The sequence below is a fragment of the Cicer arietinum genome, unplaced genomic scaffold (genome assembly GCF_000331145.2).
Source record: "Cicer arietinum cultivar CDC Frontier isolate Library 1 unplaced genomic scaffold, Cicar.CDCFrontier_v2.0 Ca_scaffold_5784_v2.0, whole genome shotgun sequence".
NCBI classification, from domain to species: Eukaryota; Viridiplantae; Streptophyta; class Magnoliopsida; order Fabales; family Fabaceae; genus Cicer; species Cicer arietinum.
In genome coordinates, this window is record NW_027339431.1 from 3,237,769 (window position 1) to 3,245,221 (window position 7,453).

Here is a 7,453-nt window from a genome sequence, read left to right on the forward strand (position 1 = left end):
TGGACAAGAATAAGCATAGGGAGGACGAAAATGACCTAAATGTTCATCCAATGACACAAATGAACTTATTGGATGCACAAGATTGGTTTAAAACCCTAATTGGACAAGAATAAGCCTAGGGAGGACGAAAATGACCTAAATGTTCATCGAATGACACAAACACACCTATTGGATGCACAAGATTGTTGGAAAACCTTAATGTGACAAGAATAAGCCTAGGAAAGACGAAAATGACCTAAATGTTCATCAAATGACACAAACACACCTATTGGATGCACAAGATTGGTTAAAAACACTAGTTGGACAAGAATAAGTCTAGAGAGGACGAAAATGACCTAAATGTTGATCCAGTGACACAAACAAACTTATAGGATGCACAAGATTGGTTAAAAAACCTAATTGGACAAGAATAAGCCTAGGGAGGACGAAAATAAACTAAATGTTCATCCAATAACACAAACACACCTATTGGATGCACAAGAATGGTTAAAAATCCTAGTTGGACAAGAATAAGTCTAGGAAGGACGACAATGACCTAAATGTTCATACAATGACACAAATAAACTTATTGGATGTACAAGATTTGTTAAAAACCCTAATTGTAGAAAATACCTATGGAGGACAAATATGACCTAAAAGTTAATCCAATGACACAAAGGAACTTATTCGATGCACATAATTGGTTAAAAACCCTAATTGGACAAGAATAAACCTAGGAAGAACAAAAATGACCTAAATGTTCATCCAATGACACAAACACACCTATTGGAAGCACAACATTGGTTTGAAACCCTAATTGGACTAGAATAAACCTAGGGAGGACGAAAATGACCTAAATGTTCATCCAATGACACAAACACACCTATTGGAAGCACAACATTGGTTTGAAACCCTAATTGGACTAGAATAAACCTAGGGAGGACGAAAATGACCTAAAGCTTCATAAAATGACACAAACACACCTATTGGACGCAAAAGATTGGTTAAAAACCCCAATTGGACAAGAATAATCCAAGGGAGGACGAAAATGACCTAAATGTTCATCCAATGACACAAACACACTTATTGGATGCACAAGTTTGGTTAAAAACCCTTATTGGACTAGAATAAACCTACGGAGGACGAAAATGACCTAAATGTTCATCCAATGACACAAATGAACATATTGGATGCACAAGATTGGTTAAATATTGGGATTCGACAACAACAAACCTAGGGAGCACGAAAATGACCTAAATATTCATACAGTGACAAAAAAACACCTTTTGGATGCAAAAGATTGGTTAAAAACCCTAATTGGACCAGAATAAACCTAGGGAGGACGAAAATGACCTAAATGTTCATCCAATGACACAAATGCAACTATTGGATGCACAACATTGGTTAATACCCTAATTGGACAAGAATAAGCAAAGGAGGACGAAAATGACCTAAATGTTCATCCAATCCCACAAACACACCTATTGGATGGACAAGATTGGTTGAAAACCCTAGTTGGACAAAAATAAGTCTAGGAAGGACAAAAATGACCTAAATGTTCATCCAATGACACAAACACACCTATTGGATGCACAAGATTGGTTAAAAACCCTAATTGGACAAGAATATGTCTATGGAGAACGAAAATGACCTAAATGTTCATCCAATGACACAAAAACACCTATAGGATGCACACGATTGGTTGAAAACCTTAATTTGACAAGAATAAGCCTAGGATAGACGAAAATGATTTAAATGTTCATCCAATGACACAAACACACCTATTGGATGCACAAGATTGGTTAAAAGCCCTAATTGGACAAGAATAAGCCTAGGGAGGATGAAAGTGACCTAAATGTTCGTCCAATAGCACAAACACACCTATTGGATGCACAAGATTGTTTGAAAACGTTAATGTGACAAGAATTAGCCTAGGAAAGACGAAAATGACCTAAATGTTCATCCAATGACACAAACACACCTATTGGATGCACAAGATTGGTTTAAAAAACTAGTTGGACAAAAATAAGTCTAGGGAGGACGAAAATGACCTAAATTTTCATCCAGTGACACAAACACACCTATTGGATGCACAAGATTGGTTTAAAAAACTAGTTGGACAAAAATAAGTCTAGGAAGGACGACAATGAAAGACACAAACACACCTATAGGATGCACAAGATTGGTTTAAAAAACTAGTTGGACAAAAATAAGTCTAGGAAGGACGACAATGACCTAAATGTTCATCCAATGACACAAACTCACTTATTGGATGTACAAGATTGGTTAAAAACCCTTTTAGGACTAGAATATACCTAGGGAGGACAAAAATGACCTAAAACTTTATCCAATGACACAAAGGAACTTGTTGGATGCACATAATTGGTTAAAAACCCAAATTGGACAAGAATAAACATAGGGAGAACGAAAATGACCTAAATGTTCATCCAACGACACAAACACACCTATTGGAAGCACAACATTAGTTTGAAATCCTAATTGGACTAGAATAAACCTAAGGATGACGAAAATGACCTAAATCATCATACAACGACACATACACACATATTGGATGCACAAGATTTTTTAAAAACCCTAATTGGACAAGATTAGGACAAAAATGACCTAAATGTACATCCAATGACACAAATGAACTTATTGGATGCACAAGCTTTGTTAAAAACCCTAATTGGAGAAGAATAAGCCTAGGGAGGAAGTAAATGACCTAAATGTTCATCCAATAACACAAACACACCTATTGGATGCACAAGATTGGTTAAAAATTGGGATTCGACAACAATAAACCTAGGGAGGACGAAAATGACCTAAATATTCACACAGTGACACAAAAACACCTTTTGGATGCACAAGATTGGTTAAAAACCCGAATTGGACAAGAATAAGTCTAGGGAGAACGAAAATGACCTAAATGTTCATCCAATGACACAAAAACACCTATTGGATGCACAAGATTGGTTGAAAACCTTAATTGGACAAGAATATGCCTAGGAAGGACGAGAATGACCTAAATGTTCATCCCACAAACACACCTATTGGATGCACAAGATTGGTTAAAAACCCTAGTTGGACAAGAATAATTCTAAGGAGGAAGAAAATGACCTAAATGTTCTTCCAATGACACATACACACCTATTGGATGCAAGAGATTGGTTAAAAAACCTAGTTGGACAAGAATAAGTCTAGGAAGGACGAGAATGACCTAAATGTTCATCCAATGACACATACACACCTATTGGATGCAAGAGATTGGTTAAAAAACCTAGTTGGACAAGAATAAGTCTAGGAAGGACGAGAATGACCTAAATGTTCATCCAATGACACATACACACCTATTGGATGCAAGAGATTGGTTAAAAAACCTAGTTGGACAAGAATAAGTCTAGGAAGGACGAGAATGACCTAAATGTTCATCCAATGACACATACACACCTATTGGATGCAAGAGATTGGTTAAAAAACCTAGTTGGACAAGAATAAGTCTAGGAAGGACGAGAATGACCTAAATGTTCATCCAATGACACATACACACCTATTGGATGCAAGAGATTGGTTAAAAAACCTAGTTGGACAAGAATAAGTCTAGGAAGGACGAAAATGACCTAAATGTTAATCCAATAACACAAACGCACCTATTGGATGCACAAGATTGGTTGAAAACCTTAATTGGACAAGAATAAGGTTAGGAAGCACGAAAATGACCTAAATGTTCATCCAATGACCCAAACAAACCTACTGGATGCACAAGATTGGTTAAAAACCCTAATTGGACAAGATTAAACCAAGGGAGGATGAAAATGACCTAAAAGTTAATCCAATGACACAAAGGAATTTATTGGATGCACAAGATTGGTTAAAAATCTTAAATGGACAAGAAAAAACCATAGGAGGATGAAAATGACCTAAATGTTCATCCAATGACACAAACACACCTATTGGATGCACATGATTGGTTTCAAACCCTAATTGGACTAGAATAAACCTAGGGAGGACGAAAATGATCTAAATCTTTATACAATGACACAACCACACCTATTGGATGCACAAGATTGGTTACAAACCCTAATTGGACAAGAATAATCCAAGGGAGGACGAAAATGACCTAAATGTTCATCCAACGACACAAATGAACTTATTGGATGATCAAGATTGGTTAAAAACCGTAATTTGACGAGAATAATCCTAGGGAGGAAGAAAAGAACCTAAATATTCATCCAAAGACACAAATGAACTTATTGGATGCACAAGATTGGTTAAACACTGTGATTGGACAACAATAAGCCTAGGGAGGACCTAAATGACCAAAATATTCATCCAATGACACAAACACACCTTTTGGATGCACAAGATTGGTTAAAAACCCTAATTGGACAAGAATAATCCAAGGGAGGACGAAAATGACCTAAATGTTCATCCAATGACACAAATGAACTCATTGGATGCACAAGATTGGTTACAAACCCTAATTGGACTAGAATAATCCAAGGGAGGACGAAAATGACCTAAATGTTCATCCAATGACACAAATGAACTCATTGGATGCACAAGATTGGTTAAAAACACTAATTGGACTAGAATAAACCTAGTGAGGACGAAAATGACCAAAATATTCATCCAATGACACAAACTCACTTTTTGGATGTACAAGATTCGTTAAAAATCCTAATTGGACTAGAATAAACTTAGGGAGGACGAAAATGACCTAAATGTTAATCAAATGACACAAAGGCATTTATTGGATGCACAAGATTGGTTAAAAACCGTAATTGGACAAGAATAAGCCTAGTGAGGATGACAATGACCTAAATGTTCATCCAATGTCAAAAACACACCTATTGGATGTACAAGATTCGTTAAAAATCCTAATTGGACTAGAATAAACTTAGGGAGGACGAAAATGACCTAAATGTTAATCAAATGACACAAAGGCATTTATTGGATGCACAAGATTGGTTAAAAACCGTAATTGGACAAGAATAAGCCTAGTGAGGATGACAATGACCTAAATGTTCATCCAATGTCAAAAACACACCTATTGGATGCACAAGATTAGTTAAAAACCATAATTGGACTAGAATTAGGGAGGACCAAAATGACCTAAATCTTCATCCAATTACTCAAACACACCTATTAAATGCACAAGACTGGTTAAAAATCCTAATTGGACAAGAATAATTTAAGGGTGGACGAAAATGACCTAAATGTTAATCCAATGACACAAATGAACTTATTGGATGAACAAGATTCGTTAAAAACCCTAATTGGACAAGAATAAGCCTAGGGAGGACGAAAATGACCTAAATGTTTATCCAATGACACAAACACACCTATTGGATGCACAAGATTGGTTAAAAACCTTAATTGGACTAGAATAAACCTAAGGAGGACGAAAATGACCTAATTGTTAATCCAATAACACAAATGAACTTATTGGATTGACAAGATTAGTTAAAAACCCTAATTGGACAAGATTAAGACTAGGGAGGACGAAAATGACCTAAATGTTCATCCAATGACACAAACACACCTATTGGATGCACAACATTAGTTAAAAACCCTAGTTGGACAAGAATAAGTCTAGGGAGGACGAAAATGACCTAAATGTTCGTCCCATGACACAAACACACCTATTGGATGCACAAGATTTGTTAAAAACGTTATTTGTTCAAGAATAAGTCTAGTAAGGACGAAAGTGAACTAAATGTTCATCCAATGACACATACACACCTATGGGATGCACAAGATTGGTTAAAAACCCTAATTGGACAAGAATAAGCCACACCTATTGGATGCGCAAGATTGGGTAAAATCCCTAATTGGACAAGAATAAGCCACACCTATTGGATGCGCAAGATTGGGTAAAATCCCTAATTGGACAAGAATAAGCCACACCTATTGGATGCGCAAGATTGGGTAAAATCCCTAATTGGACAAGAATAAGCCACACCTATTGGATGCGCAAGATTGGGTAAAATCCCTAATTGGACAAGAATAAGCCACACCTATTGGATGCGCAAGATTGGTTAAAATCCCTAATTGGACAAGAATAAGCCAAGGGAGGACGAAAATGACCTATTTGTTAATCCCAAGACACAAATGAAGTTATTGGATGCACAAGTTTGTTTAAAAACCCTAATTGGTCAAGAATAAGCTTAGAGAGGACGAAAATGACCTAAATGTCCATCCAATGACACAAACACGCCTATTGGATGCACAAGATTTGTTAAAAACCATAATCGGACTAGAATAAACCTAGGGAGGACTGTAAGACCCATAATTTTAAAGTACCATTTATGTATTTTTGGTGTATTTTGGATTTTGGCTCGGAGGCTTTTAAGCCAAAGTTATTAATAATTTGGAGATATTTATTAAAAGTAAGTAATATATATATATATGTAAAAATATATTTATGTTTATATGTGTTTGTTTGGGGGGAAAAAGAAAGGAAAACTAGAAGGAATGAAAAGGAAAAGAAAATAATATATAAAGGAAGGAAGGAAAAAGGAAGAAAGGAAAAACAAAGGAAAGAAAAAGAAAGGAAGGAAAATTTCAAACTTCATCTTCTTCCTCTAACCGTGACCCATTTTTCTCCTTCCTCCCATTTTCAGTTTCGTCGCTTTCTTTTCTTCAAAACTAGTAACCCAAGGTTGGGTGAGAGTTAGATCAAGGTTTTCGCAACTTCACTCTTCCTCTTTGATTCGAAAAAGAAGAAAAACGGTTTTTGAGATCCAAACACAAACCCCTCCGTTTCTCCTAGATCCAAACCTCATTTCTCGAAGAGATAGAAGGGAAAGTTGCTCACCACCACGCTACGGTGCTAGGGAACTAATTTGGAAGCGGCGTTGCGAGCGGAGATTTTACCGGAATTACTCGCGGTACCGGAAACGCACGATAAAGCTAACGTTGAGGTAAGGGCTCCTTCCAAACTTCTAGCTTGCATTAGGGACTTATCTGTAGTTGTGTGGGAAGGAATTTGTTAGGGTTAAATGTATCGATTTGGGGAAAAACGAAACTAGTGCGTTATGGGTAAAAACCTTAGAGTTAGGTTTTGTTTATAATGATGAATGTTTCGTGGTAAATGAATTTGAATGTCATTGTGTATGATTATGAGTAAATGAAATTTGATGTATCTGGGTGTTATGTTGCGTTGATTTGTGTTCGTTGTATTTGGCGTGTTCATACTTGATGTTTGTTAACTGGTGTGGTTGTTGTGAATTATGGTTTGAATGTGAAAGAATGTTTGAATTTGTTTCTGTGGAATTTGAAAACCATTAGAGTTAAACGAGTATTAAAAATGGGGAATCTTTTAATACCTCAGTTTACTTAATGTGCACTTGAGGAAAATGTTTAAGTTAATTGGGCGTTGAGAATGGGGAATCTCTTAATGTCTCGATTACTTAACTATCGTTTTTGAAAATCGTTCCGGTAAATGAGTATTAAGAATGGGGAATCTCTT